Source organism: Lissotriton helveticus, chromosome 2_1 (genome assembly GCF_964261635.1).
Source record: "Lissotriton helveticus chromosome 2_1, aLisHel1.1, whole genome shotgun sequence".
Lineage (NCBI taxonomy): Eukaryota > Metazoa > Chordata > Amphibia > Caudata > Salamandridae > Lissotriton > Lissotriton helveticus.
The window spans coordinates 36262138-36287169 of record NC_136059.1 but is presented as its reverse complement, the minus strand read 5'-3'; the positions used below and the strand labels follow the sequence as shown (position 1 = coordinate 36287169).

General features: G+C 42.1%; 1 long non-coding RNA gene across 1 annotated transcript in view; it reads left to right on the top strand.

The window, feature by feature from the left end:
* Positions 1–23884, top strand: part of LOC144817686 (uncharacterized) — a 227798-nt gene extending 203914 nt beyond the window's left edge. The window contains exon 3 of the long non-coding RNA XR_013606942.1: positions 23682–23884. This is a non-coding gene — a long non-coding RNA (uncharacterized LOC144817686). The remainder of the gene's footprint in view (positions 1–23681) is intronic.
* Positions 23885–25032: the final 1148 nt, after the last annotated feature.

Here is a 25032-nt window from a genome sequence, read left to right as displayed (position 1 = left end):
ATGTAATATGCTGACAGATTACCTAGCTTCCTTGATGTCTGCCCTCAACTCATGTCGTTCACAGGTTGCTGCCGCATTTCCAGACAATACCGAGGTGGCACCGCACGAGATCGTTCCAGGCTCCTTGGTGATGATCAGAAATTTTGACAGATCAAGTCCGCTGGAACCACGTTGGAAAGAGCCACGTCAGGTCCTCTTGACCACCCGTACTGCCGTCAAGTTGGAAGGCAGGAAGGGGTGGGTCCATCTTTCTCATGTAAAACTTTTCAATGGATTGAAACCAGTCTCCAAGAACATTCCCAAGGATTCCCAAGATTCTAAAGACTGCCAAAACATTGCTCTTAAGGACTGTCCCGCACAAGACATTATTACAACCCCTCCCTTGGTAGAGAAAACTCCGCAGCAGGAGTATAAGTTAAAGCTCAGGTCTAGTAAAATAAGTCAGTCAGTTTGATTGTATAAGTCCTCCCCTAGGTGAAACGGTTAGACTGTTTCTGACATGTATAAAATAGACCCCCATAGTGAGAGAGTCAGTCAAAGTTCAATCAGATGTATCGTTTTTCTGAGTTTCATATTATTCATCAGCATTATGATTTCCTGCACCAGCTATGCGTTCTATCTGTATTGCCCAGTTCCTCATGTAAATATGTCTGCTAATACTACAGTAGAGCACACGTTTAGTGATCTGCCTCCTCACGAATATTCTTACCGCCTCGCTATGCGTAACAACACATTTATCCGTATGTTACATTACTCACACCAGACCAGCAATGCCACTAATTGTTGGGTGTGTGGTCGACTCCCCCCTTTTCAGACACCGAAGGGAGTTCTGCCACTGTTTCCTTATCCATTCTCACACAATGGTTCGTGTGGAGCATGGTCCACGTTAACGTCATCCTCAACAGATATGTCTTTTCTTAACAGTACATGTTTCCCAGACAAGCAAGGTTTCCCCCACAGAACAGGTTTAGATTTGGAAAATGAAGTATATAATTTAGGTAATTATTCGTCGAATTTCATGGTCCTGAATGTTCAGTCTGATACTACTCCAGACTTACCTGCTATTTCAGTACTACCAGTCAAAGGCGAATTATGTGTCCGTAATTATGGTTCTGTACATGTAGGTCATAGTGAATGTACTACTGTTATCCAGTATAGTGACAGTGGGAAATCTGTTTTCAAAGCTTCACGTCATTCTTATTTTATTTGTGGTCAGACCGCATATGTCCGTCTGCCCCTCGATTGGGAGGGAACCTGTTACGTTGCTTTCCTACTGCCACCTGTTTTTCTAGCCCCATCTGATTATCACAGAAACACACATCTAGTACACATTAGACATAGAAGGGAGTCCCCAATTGTCGATTATACTGAAACTACTCTAGAACAGTATACAGATTTCAATAAAGGTTTCTTCTTCTTTGTAGGACCTGTCCAGAATAGTAAACTGATCCGTAGGTTAACAAGAACCCTTGAAGCTGTAGTAAATGAGACTGCCTCTGCTCTAGGTAACCTAACCGAAGAACAATCTGCTATGAGATTTGTCGTTTTGCAAAATCGTCTCGTCCTTGACGTCATACTGGCCGATAGGGGCGGGGCCTGTAGAGTCATCGGATCTAGTTGCTGCATTTTCATTCCAAATAACGCGCCGTCTGTTTATTCAGCTATAACCAGACTCCATAAAATTGCCCATCTGTTACATCAAGATCCAGGCACCTGGACATGGTCCGGTTGGTTCTGGAATATAATTTCCACATGGGGATGGAAAGTCCTGTCCTTTCTAGGTATTGCAGTAGCGATTATATTTAGCTGCTGCCTCTGTATACAATGTGGCCCTGCGATTTGCAGCATGTGCGCTACCTCTTGTATTCCTAGTCCCAAGCCCCGTTCTAAATCCCGTTCCAAGACAATTCGAGACGAGCAAATGGTACTGTATGAAATGATAGATGGTATCATGAAAATTGATGTTTCCTGATGGAAACGTAGTGACAAGGAGGGAATGTGGAAAAGTAAATTTTGCCATGTTCTGTGTCCCTACGCCTCATCCATCATATGTTATGTGTGCATGACCAATATGCATATGTTATTCCCCATGTCCGATTAATGACGCAATTACAGTTGTGTCCACCTCTGATATGTCAGTTTCCAGTCCTCGTGAATACTACGAATATCAGGCCTATGTAAAGTTATGTTGCCACGTTTCCCAGTGTGCACGTTATTTCATTATAAAGTCCCCGTTTCCAGGCCTCAAAAGGGCCCGGACCACAGATTCAGCTCCTGTCTCCTGAAAGCCTCGCTGAGGAGCGATACAGCCCCCACCTGTATCCTCGACCCTTCACTTACTTCCTGCCTCGCAGTGCCCGGTGCAGCTTGGCTCTGCCTCTGAGTCTGCCAAGAGTATGTTATGATTCCAGCTATCAGTTCAGTCCTCCTCTTCTGCATTCCTAAGCTACTGAACTGCATCAATAGTTTCCGTCATTGTCTAGCCTTCTCGTCTCCACGTTAGAGAAATACTGTATTAATGGTCATTTAATATTCTTCATCACGCACTACATGTAGAATAATGCATGGTCCAGTCTTAGAGTCAAGTTAGTTTTTCCCCTCACGACTTCTAGTTTATATCAACATGTTCCCTAAACATCAGATACCAGATAGGGTTTAGGTACATGTCGCTCCGACCCTCCAGACTCTAGTCTCTGCTCCTAGCACAGAGTTCGTAGCCCCCAGCTTCTCCTAGTAACACGTCATTGCCAGTTTTCCGCGCACCATTAGGTTAGAGGTCCCGGCTCCTTAGGTAGCCCCCTCCAATGTTTCCGCCCCATTCATGACATATTCTGTTACGTTTGCATCACATGTCTAAGTATACTCCCAGTTACACCTCTTTTTACTGTTATCTTTCGCGACTGCTACGCGTCACGCCTTCTGCTCCACCCACTGCTACGCCTACTTCAATGTAATGCTATGTGTTTGCGCTATGTATATAAGTCAATTATTATTATTAAAAGTCAGCGCGCTCATCCCAGACCCGGCCCCAGCAGCTGCTGGGCCTCTTTTCCCCTGCTGGGCCCCAGTTGTCCTGCTGGGCCCTGTTACCTCTGTTCCTATGCAGGTTGTCCTGATCCTGTCCTTATGCTGTAATAAACCTGCAGAAACTCCTACTACCTCGAATCTTGACTCTTATTTTATTGAGCTATCTGTTATTCATTCATTCATCCAAAAATAGATCCGGTATTATTTATTTATATACCTCCTTCCCCCTGAGCGCCTTGAGACCCTCACGGGTGAGTAGTGCGCTCTACAAAAGTCTTATTGATTGATTTCACTCCAGCGTTTGTCCTTCACTGTTTTCTGCTCTAAATTAAGCTCTTCCAAAATGCATCTTCAACGTACTGCACAGGAAAGGTGTGTGCTCGCTCTTGTTGAGAAACTGTTCAGCTTCTAACCAGGTAAAGACAACAGCAGCTACACGTGTTCTGACGTTGCTGCTTGATTGCGATGCCCACTCCGCTCACTGCTCTCCTAACGATGCTGATGAATATGTTACTTACCTTCGATAATGCCTTATCTGGTAGAGGCTAGATCTAGTCACAGATTCCGTACCTTAGAATTATCCCCTGGTGCTAGACTGGATTCAGAAGTGTTTGTCCCAGTCTTTGTTGCATCAGGCTGGATCTGGAAGATGTTTCTTAGCTGTGTGTTTAAATAACTATAGCCCTGAAGGGTAATAGCCCGGACATGAATAACTGATCTGCAATGCGGGGAGGATGGGTGGGTTGGTAAGGAATCTGCTGCTATATCATGTCTCTATTAGATAAGGCGCTACCGAAGATAAGTAACTTGTCCAGCTTATTCCTTGCCTGTGAACAGATACCCAAGCAGGAGGAAGAGGGCCTGCAGAAAAGTTTGACCCAGAAAGTCCTTTAGGACTGAACGGCCAAAGAGGCCCTCTCTACAGACCAGACGGGGCAGGCAATAATAATGCTTGGCAAACGTGTGCAGGGATGCCCACATAGCTGCCTGGCAGATGTCAAGAACCGGTACACCATGCTGGATAGCTGTGGTGGCTGCCTTATGCTCTGGCAGAGAAACAGCCTTCTGAAGGCCCCATCGCGTATCCCACAACGGGATGCTAAAGGAGCCCAGAGGTCATCCTTCCGCTGAGCCTGCGGGGCCCAAAGGCTCTCCGGCAGGGTATGGCATGCATGGTGTCCTAAAACTCTTAACTGGGTGGGCGTCACTCCCTACCCTAGAAAGAGAGGGAAACGCGTAGCCAACCCAGGCACCCGCTCCGTGTAGCGGGGCCTTGAACTCCGAGACTCCTCCGTCACTTGACAGACTGGGCGAAGTTGAAGCATGCTTCGATTTGTGTTTCTTTTTACCTGACCCCTTTGAAGATTTTGAATGGGAGGATAAAGACTTGGATTCCCCCGGAGCGGTGCTTGGACCTTCTTCTCGACCGAGAACGATATCTGAGGAGATCTCTGAGCTGCAAGCAGCTTTAGGGATCCCTCCCTCAAAGCTTTCAGTGCCATGGCCCAGCAGTTGAAGCACAAATTCAGCTTGTGGTTGCGTTCCATGGTGCGGTGAAAGGAGCTACGCGGTTTGAACCCAGAGGTCTTTTTGGACATACTACACACCAAGAAAATATCAACAAAAAGTTTAAAAAAAAAAAAAAAGCCTGTCAAAAAATGGCAGGAAGTAGGTCTTTTCAGATCTTTGCAGAAAGAAAAGGACGGATGGCAGCACACCGAGATGGCACTTATATAGATAGGAATGTCATGACGACAAACTAGACACCTTACGATATCATACAGAATCCACCAACGCCATCCACCGGCACACATGGGTACTGCTAAAAATAATCTTCCAGATCCAGCCTGACGCCTGGAAGCTCACAGATTAGGAATATGCAGCTAGATGTCTCTATCAGATAACATGTAGCACCACTCTCAGACATGTAGTCGTGCAGGACCGGAACAAACACTATAAAGATCTTTAAAAATTCATATCTCCGTTTCCCTACATTAGATTTTTGTTATTTTGATGTCTTTATTCATAAAAATATTTCCTATTTTTCTAAATTTGTGTGGGATTTTTACTTACTTATTTGATTTGTTGGTGTTTCTAAATGCTTTACTCTCTGGTCTCCTAAGTTAGGCCTGAACATTAACTGGACCCGTTACCATGTTGGTGGCCTTATTATTAGTTGTAGATACATACTTATCCCTACCAATAGTCCACTTTCCAACAGCTACCATGTAGGAGACCAAGAGATGAAGTGTTTCCCGAAAAAGCAGGTCCTTAGCATTCACTGTTCAAGTGCAGACAGAGTTCCTGCAGCCAGAAGGCCACTGAGGAGCACTGGACCCAGACAGGAGCAGGTGTTGGCTTCTGTTTGAATGTACTCTTTGGATGATGAGACAAAATGTTGAGTCTGTTTATGAACCACCTCGAAGATGATGAAGGGACGAGAGAAGCGGAAGGATACAAAATGTGAAACGGGTGTGACTCAGCATGAGCCTTGCAAACTATTCGAGAAGCTTGTGAGTGACGGGTGAAGAATTCCCTTTTGATTAGGAGCGCAGAGAATGAACCGACTAGCTAAAGGTGTATTGCAAACATCTGCATCTACTAGACTGCGAAGGACAGTGACCAGGAAAACATCGTTGAATGATGCTGACAAATCCAAGAAAGAATGGTCACTTATCTCGTGGCACTGCACGAGAGACTGGCTAGTGCTGATAGTGAAAACTTCTGCAAGAATTGTACAGGAACTCAAAATAGACATACAGAAAATAGAGGTCCAGTTGAAAACATATCAGACACCTAGCGCCCTGAAGAAAAGACTAGATGAGTTGAACCAACAAATGACTGAATTTGAGCTTAGCTTGAAACAAAGCAAATTCAACAAACTAAAAAAAGATGAAGATCGCTTCACAGCAGAGGGAGCCTACCCGTACACCAAAGATGGCTACCTCTCTAAAAATAACATTAGTGACATAGACAGCGGGGGCTCTGATAGTGGCTCATCTGGCTCCAACTCTAGTGGAAATCAAAGCTACAAACACCCTAGAGGGGGTCGGAGACAACAGAGGCAGCAATATCTGAGACAAAGAGGGTGGAGAGGCTACCATGCACCACCCCAATGCCAACAGTATATGGGACCTCCGCCTTTCACACATTTCCAATACGGTCCACCAGCAGCTGGACCCAGTTACCCACAATGGAATCCAGAATGTGAAGGTGGATATTACGACCCACAGCCTTTTTTAGGGACACGCCCAGGGTCACGTGGCAGGAACAGAAAGGGCAACACCGTAATGTGACAAGACAACTGAACAAGGGGACCCCAGAATGAGCACAAGGAGCATGACAGGAGCTCTCCCCAACCAACCATCAACCTCAACCAACAGGAAAGGGATTTAGTGGTTAATGTGACTCCATCTAGAGTTGTGTACGCATAATCAATGCAAATACATCCCCACATGAGGCACACCGGGTAAAGAATGATTCATTAGTTGGTCATCCAAAATGTAGAATTTATTAGGACAACGTTCATCGTGAAAATGAAGTTGATATTATGTTCATATCAGTCCAATATTTTTGGTATACATGTCCAAGATAAGGAACAATCAAAATAGGCAACTCCAATGCATTTCGGGCGGGGCCCTTTCTCAAGGAGTGCTGTAAAGAAGACAGGAGAGGGTAATGATCGGGATCTGTAAAACGCGATGAGAACAAGAAATAAATTAAGGTGTCGATCAATGGGTGTGTAAGTGCGATTTAAAAAAACTAGGGGGTGTGCGAAGGGTAGTGTCTAATGGTGAGCTAAAGGCGGTATGTGCACTTAAAGCTAAGCGGGCGTGAATGGCGGGCTCTGGAATCAAGGGTGCAGGAAATGACTTACTTCTACTTCGATGTAACGCTGCGCGTTACTGACGAGTTCTGGAACATGCCGAGAACGCTATGGGGAGGTGGCCGGGGAACCGGTGAAGAAAGCTGGAGGTGGGGAAATCGAAAACGGACTGTGGATAGAGGGGGCTGAGTGATAAACATGGCGAAGCCATGTTGGAGTGGTGAAACAGGGATGAAATAGGCCGAGTGTTGGTCAAATCATGAAAAAAAGGATCAAATTAAAAAAGTGCAAAAGAGGCAGTAAGAGGCAATGTAAAGTAGTCACTCAATTATAAGTAGCAACTATATTCAAATCGATCATTGAGGCCGAAAGGCTTCTGTGTCTGTAGACGGAACATCCATTCCAATTCTCTTTTTAAGAGCTGTTTGTTGTTATCGGTTCCTTCTTTCTTGCTGACGATCTCGAGGATGATGAATTGCAATTGGGCGATGGTATGGCGAGCTTCAAGAAAATGTGTCGCAATATTAGATTTCTCATTTTTGAGTCTGATGTTGGATTTGTGCTCATTCAAACGTATCTTGATTTTTCTTTCTGTTTTGCCAACATATAGTTTGCCGCAAGGGCATTTCAAGGCATATATCAAATTGGAGGAGTCACATGTGGCATTCACTAGAAGTTTGATGGCGTTGCCTTTCATGGGATGACAGATGGTATTACCTTTTATGATGCAGTTACAATGGCTACAATTGAGACAGGGCTGAGTGCCTTTGTAATGTTTAGCAACGATGGTAGGATTAGACAATATTTCTTTAATATTCTTGCTTCTTGTGTGAGCAAACAAGGGGGGAGTTTTGAACATATCTCCAAAATCGGGTTCGATTTGAAGAATTGGCCAATGTTTGAGTATGATCTTTTTGTAAGTTGTACTTGCTGTAGAATATTTAGAAACAAGAACGATACGTTGTTGTTCTTTAATAGGTTTCTTGGTGAGAGCCTCTTGTCTGGTTATTTGTGCCACTCGGGTTTGTGCCTCAGTTAGAATCTGTGCTGGGTACCCTCTGTCGAGGAATCGGTTGTGCATTTCATTCATGCGAGTCTTCATGGTGTGTTCATCTGAAACTATGCGTTTGACACGTAACAGTTGGGAGAACGGCAGGTGTCTTTTTAGCGACTCTTGGTGATAACTGTTATAATGTAATGTGTTATTGCGGTCAGTAATTTTTCTATGAAGATCAGTTGTGAGACCATTTTGGGTGATTTTTATGTTGACATCCAGAAATGTAATTTCAGTGTCACTGATCTGCCATGTCAATTTGATCCGTTCGTCCTTAGAATTGAGATGGTGAAGAGATTGTTCTAGAGATTCTTTGGAGTCCGTCCAGACAATGAATAAATCGTCGATGTATCTGACATCTGACGTACATTTTTATTTTTTCATGGAAGTTGGTGTTGCCATATATATGTGTTTTCTCAAAATTCTCCATATAGATGTTGGCATATGTGGGGGCAGCGCAATTTCCCATCGCCATTCCGGAAAGCTGGAGGAACCATTCACTGTTGACTTGAAAATAGCTATGATATAAAGTGTATACCATTAGTTCCATGACTCCATGGCCACTTACAGATCTCCAGAGAGCAGTACTGAATAAAGGCCTGGGCTTTGTTCCCACCAACAAACCAGATACCTTTAAATTACATACAGAGAGGCAAGACTTTATCAGGAAATTAAAACTCCAGGCATTTTTACAGGAAAAAGAACCCACTAGAGTGACCACAGATACAGGACTTAAACCCAAGTCCTCTTTCACCCCCCCTGATGCAGTGCTACCGATTGAACTATTAACATTTGAGAAGGCTGTGATGAATGAACTAAGCAAACTAGATCCAGCACACACTGACAACTTTCACAACACAAGTCGCACTGAACAAGAAGCGATCCGACAGTTGGCTAGGAACAAAGAAATCACAATAAAACCAGCTGACAAAGGGGGAGCAATAGTTGTACAAACAACAACAGCCTATGATCAAGAGTGCATGAGACTCTTGTCCGATAGGCGTAATTACACTATCTTACCAAATGATCCAACTGAGTCTCTGCGCATCACAATAGGTGGGATGATTGAAGAAGCCCTAGTTCATGACTGGCTGAGTAAAAAAGAGGCAGAATTCCCAACCCAGAAATCACCAAGAATTCCCTATTTCTATTGTATCCCTAAGATACATAAAGACCTTGAAAAACCGCCAGGGAGAACCATAGTCTCAGTCATCGGCTCCATTTTGGAACCATTATCTAGGTTTGCGGATACATTCCTTCGCCCGCTTGTACAGGCCACGGATACGTACCTAAAACACACCAAAGAAGTTCTCCAACTTCTGAAGGATCTGCCTTTTGACCCAGAATCACAACTACTGCTCAGCCTAGATGTGGAGAGTTTGTATACCAGCTTGCCTCATGATGAGACTCTCTCCATATTCGAGGAGGTACTATTTACTACCCCATGGAAATACCAAACACCCAGGGGTTTGGTATTAGAGTGTATTTCCATAGCACTGACTAAAAATGTTTTCATGTACAACACCACCATCTATCTACAGAGTCATGGGACCAGCATGGGCAGCACTTTTGCTCCAAGCCTAGCTGGTATCTACGTTCACCATTTGGAGACCAATAAAATCCTGAATACAAACAACTCCTTCAGACACAACATCTGTATCTGGAAGAGATACATAGATGACATTTTTGTCGTCTGGCAAGGGGACCTACAATCTGTGACCAATTTTATGATGTGGCTAAACACCCAAATTTACTAGTTCAGTTACAAATTAAATACTTCTGTTTCTATACCTGAACATTTACCCAGAAGATGGGATACTAAAGACAACCACACACTTCAAACCCACCGCCAGAAACTGTCTACTGAGGTTTGACAGTTTTCATCCCAGGCACCTACGGGAGAATCTTCCATACGGCCAATTTTTGTGCCTACAGCGTAATTGCACAGATGTGGCACAATATAAAGCACAGGCCAGTGACCTCAAAGCAAAGCTTCAACTAAGGCAATATCCGGACAGGATAATAAACTCTGCAATGAAACGGGCAAGAAACAATAACAGAGATGCCCTACTAGAGAACAAATACAAACAAATACGGATCAAAAGATACCGATATGTGTAACAACATACCATACACATTCTAATGAGGTCTCTAAAATAATCAATAAACATTGGAGAATATTGACATGTGGCGCATTGAATTTTGAGAAACACATGTTCGCACACAAACGGGGTAGGAATTTGAAGGACATTCTCGTCCATACCCGCCCCCAGGAGAACCGACAATCTACAACGTCTCTAAATGGGATACAGGGACACTTCCCATGTGGGAACTGCAGCAGCTGCCACCTCACAAAGAAGAGCAAAAAACTCACATTCAGTAACGGAACAACTTGGGACCAAAGAAAAATGACCAACTGTAACAGTAAGAACGTGGTCTACATGATCACCTGCCCATGCGGTCTGGATTATGTAGGAATGACGACAAGGGTGGTCAAAACACGTATGAACGAGCACAAGAGCAATGTGAGGTGTAAGAAGAGCACAACCAAGATGGCAACTCACTACCTTAACGCCCAACACTGTGTGAATGGCCTCTAGTGGACTGTTATAGAACAACTACAGTCAGAACAAGGCCTGTTTGAAAAAGAACAACGCTGGGTGTTCCGTCTGGGAACCCATGTCAATGGCCTCAAAGATGATATCCCGTGGGGCCTACTACTTTAATTAAGAGAAACAGACTCCTGAACTGTAGTATGTCTTTAAACTCACCCTTGAATTACACTGTAATTCCACTCTGCAGTATTGAAACTGTCTCCTCTTATAAACACCACTTAGTTGTAGCTACACCATGTGACTCTCTGTTCTATCAGCCACGGGGATATCACCTGCCTTATCCCCTGGCACATCAAGCACGTTTCTAGTGTTCCACTTACAGCATCTCGAAACCAGCGATACAAATAATGAGTGACTGATAACACATCACACACCATGCCAGCTGTAGAACGGGCTATTACCCAACAACGCACGGGTTGGGGCACTAAGCTCGTTTTATTTAACTTTATTTTATTGTATTATATCCCTTTCAGCACCCAGTAGATCAGACATACTGCTAGTTATCCGATGCACATAGTTCTGTGTTAACATATTCAGCACTGCAGACCAGCATCCAGTAGAGTAGCCATAGTACTGATTATCCAATGTAAACAGTGCTGTGTCATTTACACGGCACCGCAAACAGCGCATGCGTTGGGATGATGTCTGTCTCCCACGCATGCGCGGCCTCACAGAGCAGGCACCTGGAGGACCGGGCGCAGGCGCGGCCATTAAGACCCTCGGGTTTCTCTGCAGCACATGCGCGGCAGCAACGAACAACTTTGGCAACAGACCGAGTCTCCGCCCAGCACTGCCTAGATACAACAAACACCGGAATACCCATAGATGGGCATACCGCGATTTCCGGCCCCAGAGACCCTTAAGTGATAATTGACAACATTTAACATCGCACGGCGAGTGTATAAACCACACGCCAGCGCACAACCAACATTCCCAGCGGAGCCGCGTGAGGGGGCATATGGATATCGACTCCTACTGAGTTCGTGAGTATGGTAGATAACTGAGTAAGACCAGGTGACAAAATGTAAGTAGCCAAAAATGCTCACTCCAATCATTACTTCTAGGTGGCAGATTGACACGACATCCCCTAACGTTAGAAGGCTCATGAGGCTAACAACATTGATGAGACAAGTATGCCTTCTAAATAATCTTTGATTATTCCACACCAGGTCCAGAGTCACAAAATAGAGCGTTTTTTTGTTGTTAAATGTGTGTTTGTTGTGTCTGTGTCTTTTTTTACAGGGTTCACCTTCACTCATAGAATGACAACAATTGTCTAGTGAGCACAACCCCCACTATACTTCTTTCTCAGCTGACTTCACCGGGAGAGATACAAGGCGCACAGGGCATTACTGATGTTCTTTACCTTTTTCCTCAGGTAATGCAATTAGCAATTTACTTTGGATTTTCTGCTGTAGGTACACTGTAGCCTGCATTTCATTTTCACTTTTCTGTAAACATCAAGCACATTATTACATAGTGAAACGCGAGTAAGGTGGGGATTTGTGCACCCCGTCCTGAAGAAGGAGTTGATCTCCGAAACATGTTGACGTACACAAGAGGTGATGTCGATACCGTCAAATAGACACCTCGCACTTCACAGTACCAACCCGTGGGCCTATTAAAGATTTTGTAGTCCAACCCCACGAGCCAGGCACTTTTTAACTTATCACTCACTGATAACCCCACCACTCACTCACATCAAACCCTCACACGCACAACGCATAGTCATTGAAATAAGTGCCCCCGTCGTAGGTCGTAGCACGCCGCATCCTGTAGAGGGGTGCGAAGACCCCAATGATGAAGCATGACACCAAGGGTCCTTTTGGTGTGTGAGGGGTATTTTAAAAAACACTAAGTGCTCCCCACCACTGTAGGGAACATTTTTGAGAACTATTGGTGGATTCTTTTTGTTTATACAAGCTTACTCAGGGAGCACAAATCCACTCGCTTAGGCTCTCTCTCCCTTTCTGGTTATTTTCATAATTAAACATTACTTTTTCTCAAAGTAACTGGTCTTCTCATATGAGGTAGCCAAATAACATTTTATTAGAGTAATTTCTGCAGTTGTTAGACATTCAAAGAAGATAGGGAATAAACCAGTAAGAGAAATGGGGAAGTTGTACAGGAGTAAATGTTTACCAGTAGCTATGTATGGCTCTCTGCTATGGGGTGAAGAAAAGTGTATTCTATTAGAAGCCCAAGAAAATTATTTTCTGCCAAGTCTCTTGGGTGTGCCCAGCTCAACTTCTACTTCAATAGTACATTTAGAATTGGGTATGGAATATATTGAAGAGATCATTCAATTAAGTATTTTGAAAAAATGGTATGGAATTTGGTCCAAGGAGGGTACTATGCTTTCTAGGAAGGTTATCCAGGATTGTTTAGTTCCGTATCATTCTGAAAAGAATCCCCTAGAGCCCCGTGGTATATTGATATATAGTCAAAAAGAAATGTAAACTATCCCTTTGGATAAAAGGAATATCCGAAGAGAGTATCAAGAAAAGTCCAAAACAGTTACAAGATATCTCCCAGGATGTAGGGTACAGGGGATTCAAGACTCTCTGAGTAAAGAATGTGTATGATAGATTCCTGCTCACCAGATTACGCCTTAAGACAATTTGGTATTTAGTGGTTTTCCCAAGATCGGATTCATGGCATCAAAACCTACCTGGATGCCCGTGCAATTGTAATGCAATACAATCAACTCTGCACTTCATGCTTTTTGCAAATTTTACATTAATATCAAAGTCCTTACTTCACCCACTTTTTTTGTCCCAGGGAATATTTTATTATGAGGTGGCACTTATCTTAAACAATTATCAAATGTCCATTTGTGTTTTGCCATTGTTACTTTTATTAAAATGGCTTTACGCAGAGGAAAATTTTGATTTTCATAGAGGATCTCAGATATGATGAAAACGAGTAGATAGTGGGACTGTATTTTTAGCTGAGATTCCTCCACATGTGTATCACAAATGTGGTAAATGTTAAGATTTTTGTATTTGAAATTGCTTATACTGTTGTCTTTTTTCTGTAGGAATTTTACTGTAATATGCATTTTGTATGAATTTGGAAGTGTTTCACAGTTTTTTTTATTATAGTTATGAATCTTTTATGAATTTGTTGATAAATATGAATAAAGATTTGCTTGACTTTGACTTCATTTGCTTGGCGTAATGCAAGGAAAATGCAAACCGTTGAAATATCTAGCCTTTATTCTTTACATCTTAGTTGATAGTAAATCCCATTTTCGCACCCTTAATTGCCCCACCCACCTTGAGCAAGTTGCAACAGACTAGAGGATGCAGTGTTCTGTAGGTAATCTTTGAACTAGCTGAATTTGGTGCAGATTACTTACATAGTTTTATAGTTCTAAGTAGAAAGTCCAAAACGTGCCATTTTTTACATGGATTTTTCATTGTAAAGTTTCTCAGCAATATCTGAACACGCTGAATGGAAATCCCCAAATTTCTAAAGCAACTGTGGTTCTTATGACATTTAGTTTCTCTTCTTAGCTGGTTTAATTTTCACCTGCTCCTTTGGTGATATAAGCAAGTTGGGATTGTTCTCTGCTAATTCTGCATGTATATGTATATTCTGCATCAAAGATCTCTGAAATATATAAAGATAGCAGGACCTTTTTTGTACTTCCCTAGAACAAGCATCTTTTCGGTGTATAAGTGCCCTTAATTCTGGTATGAAAAAGCGTCTGCAAGTAAGTACGACACCACAGGAAATCTGGTCTGAGTATACTAGGGAATGATGCCAACCAAATAAGGTTAAAAACTCCTTTGAGCTGTTTATTTAAATATCTCAATCCATCCAGTCACCATTCCAGGAACAGGTAATGGGATACAGTAAGAGAGCAAGGTCTTCTGCGACGATGGGCCAAGAAGTAGTTCCTATCTGGTCCTAAAAAACAACCCAAAAATGTTGACTGAATTGCTTGTTACCCCTATTTGAACATTGTTTTTCCACTGGTCAACCGCTGAATCCTGGATAGGGAGCATCATCTTCCATTTGAATAAGAAAGGAAGTAAACAAGTCCCGGGAACCTACAGTCAAATTGCAGATTTTCACTATGCGTGTATTAGACCTTTTAGAGAACTGGGCTGAAGTTGTGAACATAATTCCTTTAAGAACAATCTGGCTCAGCACAGGCTACCCTGTCACAAGCAATATAGCAGTCTTGCAGTTTTTGTTACATAAATATGTTGATAGGAAGAAGTCATTTTTAGGTCTCACCTACGCAGCGCACATGGCTTCATAGGAGGAGACCTCTTGGAATCGATTAGCTTTTTAGGCCAAAACCGTGCACGCATTGCATTGCTTTCAATGGCAATCCGTGCTCTGCTCCGAGTTAGGCTCATTCAGCAACACACTATTTTTCTCTTTCTGAAGAGCTCACACTGCTTTAGCAGACATTAATGACCTCCTACCTGGAGCTAATCTGGATTGGAACGAAAAAAAGGGGGAACATTAGCATTTGATTTGGCAATGGCCTTCGAAAAACAGAAAACAAAAGGCAGAAGAGCTGATGCAGACAGCACTGGTCGGCAGCACAAAGGCTCATAGGCTGCATTTGTTGTGGGCGGTCCGGTGTGCCTTGTAAATCCCACCAAGTAATCCCATATGCTAATTTAGCTCATTTTTTTCCTGCTTGCTGTTCTACTTTATAAAACAATGGCTTCTTAAAACCAATCAGGAGTATTGCGCGCTCACGGCGAATTTCATTTGGTGACGTTACGAAGGCCACCAACGGCCCCCCCTCAGAGCAATCCATGACGGACTGTAGACATACTGGCTGACAGAAGGAGGGGTTGGTCAGTCCTTTTTTTCAGCAAGCATCCCGTCACAATATTGAAAACAGCATGTGCTCACTGTTGCAATGCTTCTCTGCAGTTGTTTCGGAACTGATCACTAACTAGTCTGTGGCCCATAATTCTGTTCCGACAGAAAACTTATTTTTCCTGCTGAATGGTATTACAAATGTTGTGTTTATCGTATATATTTTGTATATTCAATTTATCTTTCCTTTTGAGAATACTGCGAGGCGTATCGTTACCATACTGGAATTTATGTAGGGTGACCAGATCTGGAGAACCAAAAAGCATTGGCATAGCCAATAGGTCTCACCTTTGGGACTTATAGGTGTTTAGTCATGCAACACTTGATGTTGTCTCACGAAGGATATTGTGTTGGATAACTAAACACTTATAAGGTCCAAAAGGCGAAACCTATTGGCTATGCCAATGCCTGTTGTACATAGCTTTTGTTGACTTTTCCACAGCATTTCACTTTATGGATAGATCAACGTTATGGTGATTGGGGATTCCAAGTGGCTTATTTTGTCTCTTCATTCCTCTACATGGTGTAAAATGCTATTGAGAGGGGTTAAAGGTCTGTCTACTCCTATTTCCACTGTAAATGGGTTAAAATAGGGTTGTTTCTTGTCACCCTCATTATTTTCTCTTTACCTCTCCGATTTCCCAAGCCAATTACAAGATGAAATAAATTATCCACCGAAGATTGGCTCTAAACCATTGCACACGTTTTTATACAGAGATGGAATAATGTTCTTTTTTACCAGACCCCTATAGGTCTTCAAATAAGCTTGAGAGGGTTGCATATGTATGCACAGAAGCATGATTTAAAGATTAATACAACCAAATCTAAGATTTGGGTTTTCAGGGGGGTATTTGAGGAAAGAAAGTCTAGAAGTAGTTAATAAATACACCTATGTAGGTAGAACATTTTCTAGCAATCTATCGGGAAAGTTGCTCTTTTTAAATCTAAGCAGTAAAACACTAGAACATTGAAAGTCTTTGCAGTGTTTATATGGTTCTTTGTGGAGAAGACACTTTAATGATCTAATTCAAATTTACAAAACCAAAACTGCCTTTATATTAACATATGCCTTACAGCACATTCCACTTGGGGCTTGCCCATCCTTAATAATCTGTGAAGGGAATATTATCAGAAAATATTATTCTTTTTCTTCATCACTTCTGGCACAATTTCTTAGATTTGAACTTGGCTTAGTTCGTGCATTTGTGCAGGCGGTAGCGTTTGTAGTTGTTGAGGATACAAGCTGCTTCACGCTTCTAATCCATCTCTCAGGTTTTTTCTTAATGCTGAAGACTTTCAAGACTCCTTGGTTCATTCAGTCTTCATGAGAAGCCTCAAAAGAGCCTTGGAGTATTGTGAATGTACCATGGAATTGTTAGAAGGATGGCCCCAGGCTATCTCTGTCTCTTTCTTGGATCCTAGTCTTCATTGTGATTTTATGTAATCCTACACCACATTTAGTATTGATATTTCCAATTGCCGCCCCAAACATATCAGTGTTAGACGTCTTTTTATGTCCCTTCATATAGGAGATGTGCGTGCCTCTAAACAATATAACAGCAAGATGGGTTAAAAGCTCCCAAAAATCTTCTCTTTGTGACCTTTCTCAAAATGGAATTCAATATGTTACATATTATGCAGTTGTGCCCCGCACTAAAAGAGGTTACAATTACATATGGATCTCCTTTAATATAGAGATTTAAGATAGATATTCATCAAGCATTGATAGAACTTCTAAAAAATCCACCCAATGAACAAATGTACATACATTTAAAAAAATACTTTTTACTTCTATTTGAATTACTGGGGGATCCTGTATACGTTTTTGCCAATTTGTTATATATTATTGACTCATCTATTTAATTATTGTGTTGATTTTATTTTTTCTTATTTCAGGGATAGACTGTAGACCTTGGGTAAGGTAAAAAACAAAGTTAAATAAACATGTATATTCAGCAGTGGCTTGCCAATCAGAGCCCTTTGGTATTGCCCCACCACACATACCAATTGCCTAAGTTGTTCATTATTTTAGTGTTTTTTTGGGGGGTAAGTAATGCATGCTACTTTCAAATCGGGGCATGTCCTGCCAATGTTCATCTGCGCTACTATTTCCAGTTCCAAGAATGATGGGCAGAGTCTCTCGGCTCACTCTTAATTAAACTCAGTGCTTGGACATTGTGCTCGACCAGCTACCATAACGGACTCTTTGTGAGGGTGTTTGCACTGTATCAGAACTGTGAGTCATCTCACCCCTTGGGTCTCAAAGAGAGCTGCGTGGATGTACCTCATGCTGCTCTTCATTGAAGAGTGAACACTGGCTTGCCTGGTCTAGTATTGGTCTGGCAGGGTACTACAGCAGCCTCAGCATTCATGAATGACAGCTATTGCAGTGTGCTTCTCTTCCTTCACATTGGATCTTTCATAGATTTACATGTTAACCCCCCCGTCAGTCTAGGCCATAGGCCGAACAACGCGGTTTGTGAAGTAGCACGTCTGCCTCATTTGCAACAACCCAAACTTTCACAATTGGGGTGAGAGTGCTGAACACTAACTCCCCCCATCCACCAAAGGCCACCATAGTTTAGATTTCTACTAGTGTGTTTGTGTGTGATAGTCTCCAAGAAGAGCTTTCTGAAAACTGAGTATGACCTTATGTTGGCCACATATTGACTTTATGATCTCTTCCCTGGCTGTTAGCCAGCCTTAACTTCACCTTTCAGGAAAGTGAGTTGTTAGTGCTTTTCTGGTGGAATTCTATTCACATCACTGGCTTACAAGTTGTCTACCACCAACACCCACTGAGGAAAAATATCTGTTTAAATTCTGATCAGACGTGCACTGATGAGCCTCATTTCCAGTGTATTTACAATCTTTATCCTACTAAGAGTTTCCAAATAAGCTGCAATACCTTCCCTTTGAAGACGCTAAAGGACAGAGGTCCAACCTCCTTTCTCTACCAGCGAAAGATGATTTGTCCTTACTATAGTGGATGCCCCTCATCGGTAGAAAATGAGGGGGCCAAACCCCAAGCTTCCACAAAAGAGGGAGCACATAGAACCTCCTCCACATGAATTTACCCTTCAGGGCCCACAGCCGCCCTCTCAAAGCAAAAACGAATGCCCGTAATCATAAAGTGTCAAAATAGGATGATGGTTAGCCTGTGCAAAACGTTGTATGACAATCTAGAGTCACTGCTGTGCTGTCACAAGTCAACACATATCACCTTTGACAAAGGTAACACCCTTAATGATTATCCAACCGTCCGTCCTGTTGACTCACCAGCTAGGTGAGGAACCGTGTTGACACTCATTCCTTTAATGGCAATACCAGTACCAACCTTGTGGGAAGCACTCACTATGGCTAAAAGTACGACTCCGTTGACGGCAGAAATGTGATTCCGGGCATTGCCTTTTTTGCAACAGCTGTTGATGTTTCCAGACACAGCATATAACTCTAGGATGACCATTGAGTCTCCTGGGTTGAAGGCAGATGAAACCTGGGCCAGGGTGAGACTCTTGAACTTGTCTTTTTTCACAAAGGTGTAGAGAGAAAGGGTATAATATGGGATGGAGGCCCCTGTCTCTTTTTTCAGCACCAGGAAAGAGTGGGTGTAACAAACATGATCAGGACCCTCTGAACGGTTCCTTTGATCAAAAGATCCTGTCCTTCCTACTACAAGAGAGGCAGGTCATCTCCGTCAGCCTGTCTGAGTTGGTGGAATGTGCAAGCAGAGTATCAAGGAATGGCAATGCATAACCCCACTGAATAATATGTAGGATCCACTTGTCCAAAGTTATTGCGTGCCACCTTGTCAAAAAGTATTGTTACCTGCTGCCAACAGGGAGGCTGTGTGCTGCCAAGGGCACACTAAAGAGGTTGGGACAGTGGCAGATTATAGAAATACTGTAGTAATTGATGAAAAAAACTACTTTTCAGTTCTTAATATTATATCCCTCCTGTCTCCCACTTGAAAATAAATGTCTTGCTATCAAATTTAGTTTGCATTTTATGTTAAAGAAATACCTCTCATTGACTGCATGCATGTCTTAGAACCTACACAGTGCAAAACCTACTCAGAAACCAGCAGAGAGATTTGTATAGGAGAGGGGTGTGGGAAAAACTCCCAGTCAGGTCCAGAAATGGGTCTTGGATGCGCAATGGGGTGTATGGGCAGGTTCTCTTCATAGTTTGTCCACTTGGGGAGAAGAAACTGTAAGTTGTCTCTTCCTTCAATTAGAAACAATTGCCTGCGTTCACCCTCCTCATCTCTTCTGTAAAAGCTCTAAACAGACTAAATAGTTCAAAACAAATGGCTTTCTTGTGGGCCAACAAAGCCCCTACAAAATCTAAACCAATGCTAATGAAACCAAAAATAGAGGCCTAGGATTTCAAATGTTGAAAAATCTTTAAACTGTACAAATAAGACCTCTGAACCCCCACATCCCCCCAGTTAGAATGGGCAAAAAGACTTTACAAAACCATGGATCTTGTTGACGCATTAAAATAGAACCATTCGATCACATCTGGGGTTACCACCATGCGATTGTCCCATTAATGAGAGATCCCTCTGCTGTACAGCCTCGCTACTGGACCACTGGGACAAGATTACCTGTAAACAGAATATTACCTAATTTCTGTCACCATCAATACTGACCGTGTTTAATCCATGTTTCACCCTCTTGGACTGATTGATCCAGGATGAACATCATGGCATCAGAATTCCCAATTCTTTTTAAACAACCTATTCAGAAATGGTGTAATACTAACAAGTGAGGCCTGCGTACAAGAATTTGATCTAGCTCAAAGTGATAAATTCAAGTTAATCCAACTCCTTCATTGGCCCCAATCAGGTAGTCTCAAATAGAAAGGTAGCGGGGATCCAACAGCCACAGAGTTTATTTTTGAGACTCAATATTACGTAAAGGCATCATGAATCTCTATACAAGATTGAATCGCTTGGTAACTCATACCAAGCATGTCTATCTGTCAAAATGAAAAGCTGAATGTAATCCGTGCTCTGTAGCTCCGGTGTGTGTGTACTCTCTTCCAACGCGGTGATGCGTTTCTGCGCTGGAAGGAGAATTGTGTAGGAAAGGGACTTCTATTGGTGTGCGATCCCATTGAAAGTAGATCAATGAGGTCCCGCTTGTGGTAGTGCATTATATGTTTCCTCGATGGGACTTTAAAATATGCTCAAGTGATTGCCTTTGAGTTTATCACTAGTGATCCATGAATAAAGAAATACATCAAGTTCCAAACAGTTGTTTCCTGCTTGTGCTGCTGGTCAATAAGGTCATTGCAGGTACCTACACTGGTGAGGAGGATAAACAGATAGAGGTATCCCCATGGAAGGTGATGGCGTTCTTATCCTCCGAAGACTACAAAGCTGTTGTGTTCACTGATTCTCTCATAAAGTCAGCATCAATAATTAAGCTAAATAACCCAAACATTCACCGAAATCATTATCATTGGGGCCGCCTTTGCAATTCAATTCGGGTGACAAATTACTTAAGCCCCAGATGGTGCAGATGGATCAGAGACTTGGACGTGTATGCAGAGGCCTTAGGCATTGAAAGCAAAGAGAACCAAATATGCCTCCTTATGCTCCATGTGAGGCCCGACACGCTTGATGTCATACATATCAATTTAAAGACTATGAAAATCTTTCATATAATGGTTTGAAACAATTGGGGATGGAGTACTTTGTTCCAAAATACAATGTTGACTTTGAAAGATATATTTTCCACTCCAGGAAGCAATTACAAGGCAATAATCTAGATGCTTTAATGGTGAGATTAAAGGAGGCAGTTATCAGCACTCTATGACAAGAATAATAATGAAGAGATCACTGATCATTGATGGCTGTCCATCTGACATCTTCAGAAAAATATGGTATCACAAGAAAACTTGAAGATAGCCTTTCTATGCAAAGATAAGTCTCACACTGTCAAAATTCAAGAAGCTATGAGACGCCATAAAATCAAACAAGAAGTTAAGGAGTTGCGTAGGCAAACGCTCACCTACCAGCATTGGTAAATGCGGATCAGATGTGGATTTCGCACTTCACACTCAGGTGTGTGTCTTGCAGTGCAGAACACGTGCCACGACTGTAAGAAGGGTCACTGTCAATCACTAAGAAGGATAAATGAATTGACTCGCGAGCGACCCCAACCTTCGATGATGGATCGAAACATGCCTCACACTCCTCACAAGGTGAGGGAAGTAGCTACCCGCTCTGGATCATCGAGGTCAACTGATTCCTTGCTCTCAGAAACTGAACATTCTCAAATGAAAGAAATGTTCCTCAATTTGGATTGACATGGTCACAGAGACTGAACCTTCAAGAATTGTTTTATAGACGTGGGCATAGTGACCACCTGAGTTCGATAGGTGCCCTTTAGTAATAATCACAGGCGGAGCTAGAACCAATGAAAAATGCGCATATAAAAGCGCGTTTGAAGTTCCAATCAGAGTCGCTCTTTTTTGAAAACCTCACTGACGCTGGGAAAAAGGGCCCGTATAGTGCAAATTCGAGAAGTGCCCTTTAATAATCACAGGTGGAGCAAGAACCAATAAAAAATGCGCACATAAAAGCGCGTTTGAAGTTCCAATCAGAGTCGCTCTTTTTTGAAAACCTGACCCGTTGGCAGAGTATCCGGATGCAGCTGTCAGCTCACAGCGCTCACGGTAAGAGAACGCGAGTCGCGCTGAGGGTAGCCTAAATCTGACTGTAATTTTGCACAGAGCCATTCAATTGTTAATGGTTTGCCGCTTATTTACTAGGAGTAGCGTGCGTTTGGCTTTTAAATTCTACCGGACATACAGTCGATATCAAGACGCCGGTTTCAAGCTTTCGTACACCCGACCACGAGGCGAATACGACATCATTTGCTTAAAGTGCCCCGTGAGATTAAGGTAAATCTTGTTTTAACGCGTCCATTGACTTCGACTAAATTAAAATATAATGACCTACATTGAACTGATATCTTTACATTAGGAGCCCCTTTTACTGAACGGCTGTGGCACACTACCGCCCTCCCTGCGCACGATTGATTTTGTGAATTCATCAAAAGAACAGAGAAAGGTCCATAACTATCAGCAGGTGTCTCTTGTGATTTAGGTAAGCGGCTATACTGATAGTGTAATATGAATACATTCTTCCGGTTCATCCATTTAAATTCGTTCTCTGTATCTTTTGGTAGGATATTTTTAATATACTATTGTTCTACGGTGTTGCCGTCCCGACTAATTAGACCCCAGAGGAAAGGCATACTAAAAATTAATATAAGGTAAGAGAACTAATGTTATGTGTGTTTGCTCCCCTTAGTAAAACAAAAAAATAAATAGTAATAGCGTGCTATTAATGCAAGCATATTATTTACTTGCAGGGACGTGACTACGCCCTGGACCATAATAACCCGACTATATAAACACATCATAGTCCTAGTAGATAAGAATCATAGTAGTGTCCAAGGATAACAAGACTATTTAGGTAAGAAAACAATAATTTTAAGAACGTGCATTTGGCGCGTAATTTAAATAGGAGTTATAGCAGTTTTCACAATAATTAATATGAGAACATGCGTTTGATTAGGATTAGTCAACTTAACTAGTGATGTTTACTATGAGCACCTCCCAATTGATCTCTAGAAATCGATAGTGCTTTGGACATAAACAATGGATTTATTAAATACCATTGAATCAAGGGTTGTCTTAATGTGTATTCACCACTTTCTGTCTTTTCATTTTCTCTTCTTTTTCCACTACTCTAGTAATCACGAGTGAATAGGCCCCATTCATTGTCTAAGAACAGCCATATTTAAACAAACCTAAGAGGATTATGACCATTTTTGGTGGACCATGTATCAAGTAATTATGTGATTTTTTAGAAACCAGTACTGTCTTCAACTATACCCAGTTGTGAAACATATATGGTGCATGATATATCTGATGTATCTCTCTAGGTTGAAATGCTCAGAAACAAGGGACTGGCTAAAATTGTATTAACTTCTTAACATGCCTCTAGTTGAATTGGGTCTGTTGTTCCATGATTGGGAAAGAGAGTGTGTGGTCAGGTCTCCCCTGCCAGATTTACGAACATTAATCACACCATCCCAAAAATTTTTTAAACAAATGTTTCTGTATACGCATAGGTTTTAAATGTTTATGTAAAGCAGTATATCAAGAATGTGAATAGAATACTATATTCTTACCAATAGAATGGTGTAACAAACCTGTAACTAGTTCAGTTGTGATTTGTCACGATAGGAATCTAATAACATTAAAATCATGTTCTGATTTTTTACAGAATTTTGATGGTATAAGTCCTGATGAAGACATAATTTATATGTCGAAACGCGTCGACCGGATGCCATCTAACCTCTTTTTAAATTTTCATTTGTGAACACATATGTATCATTATATGGTTATTTTTATCAATTCTGAGCAATGTATTGAATTTTAATGTTTCTTTTTAATCAAATTAAAAATATGTATTTTTTCTAAACTGAACTAGTTTGTTTGTTTAATCTATTGTGTAAATTTTCGTACTGTATGCCTGGGAGTGTTACTTTTCACATAGTGTTTACCCTGTCCCAGGATATTGATCCGTATCAGGGGGTCCTTGCTACCAACAAACGACCACCTGAGTTATGTCACTTGACAATCGCGTTCCTGGGGCTGAAGAGCTGAGAATGAAAACCTGCATCCAGACAAAATCTCACTATGTGTGCACTGAAAGCTCTGATTGAGTCTCAAAAAGGGCTAACAGGATAAGCACTGCTGGTAAACTTGTTTTGCAATAAGAGGGGGCGCTATGAGGGGATTCTGAGCTCTCCTACCCCTCTCGTGGGGCTACTGACTTTACAGCCCACAGATTAGCGGCTGTTACCCGAAGGTAATGCACTAGGGACCTTGGGCGTTAGCTTATTACAAAAAACAGTGGGTCCTAGTATTTGAGAGATCAGGGTAAGAATAGGCATACACTAAATAGTTGGTATGTCCTTTGTCCAGCCGGACAGGAATTTATTTTTTAAAATTGCAAATAATAGTAATGAATCAGAAGTAATGTCAAGGGGGCACAGCCTGTGACCCACAAGGAACAAGACAAAACAACAGATTTCAGGCAAGAGCGAACAAGGCGGTCTGTGTACTAGTAGTCAGTGTACAGACTTAATTGCATTAAGGTACCATTGTACAGAGCATTGAGAGCGTTTTAGGAACATATGGTACTAGTATGTCGACGTTTCGATGCCAAACTTCAGATACATGGCATCATCTTCAGGACAAGTATATAAACCATGTTTCTCTTGAATATTATATACAATTGCCTTTCATACTACATTCATTCAACAGAAATTCAGAGCATTTATGACAAAAATGGAGGGAAGAGGGAAAAAAGAGGGAAAAAAAACATTGTGATTATGTTGCTAGGCATGTGGTGAAAGTTACCACTATTGGTGACATGAAAGCATTTTGTGTGATCATACCGAATAGATTATTACTCATGATGGCATGACATATTCGTTTAGGCGCAGTGACTAACTGGCGTGGCTAACATGCTCGTGCCTGACTCAAAACATTATGGTTTCTGCGTGAATAGTTGGAAAACCAGCGTAGTGAGCGGCTGTATAGTTATGACTTTCAGAGTGAGCACGGAG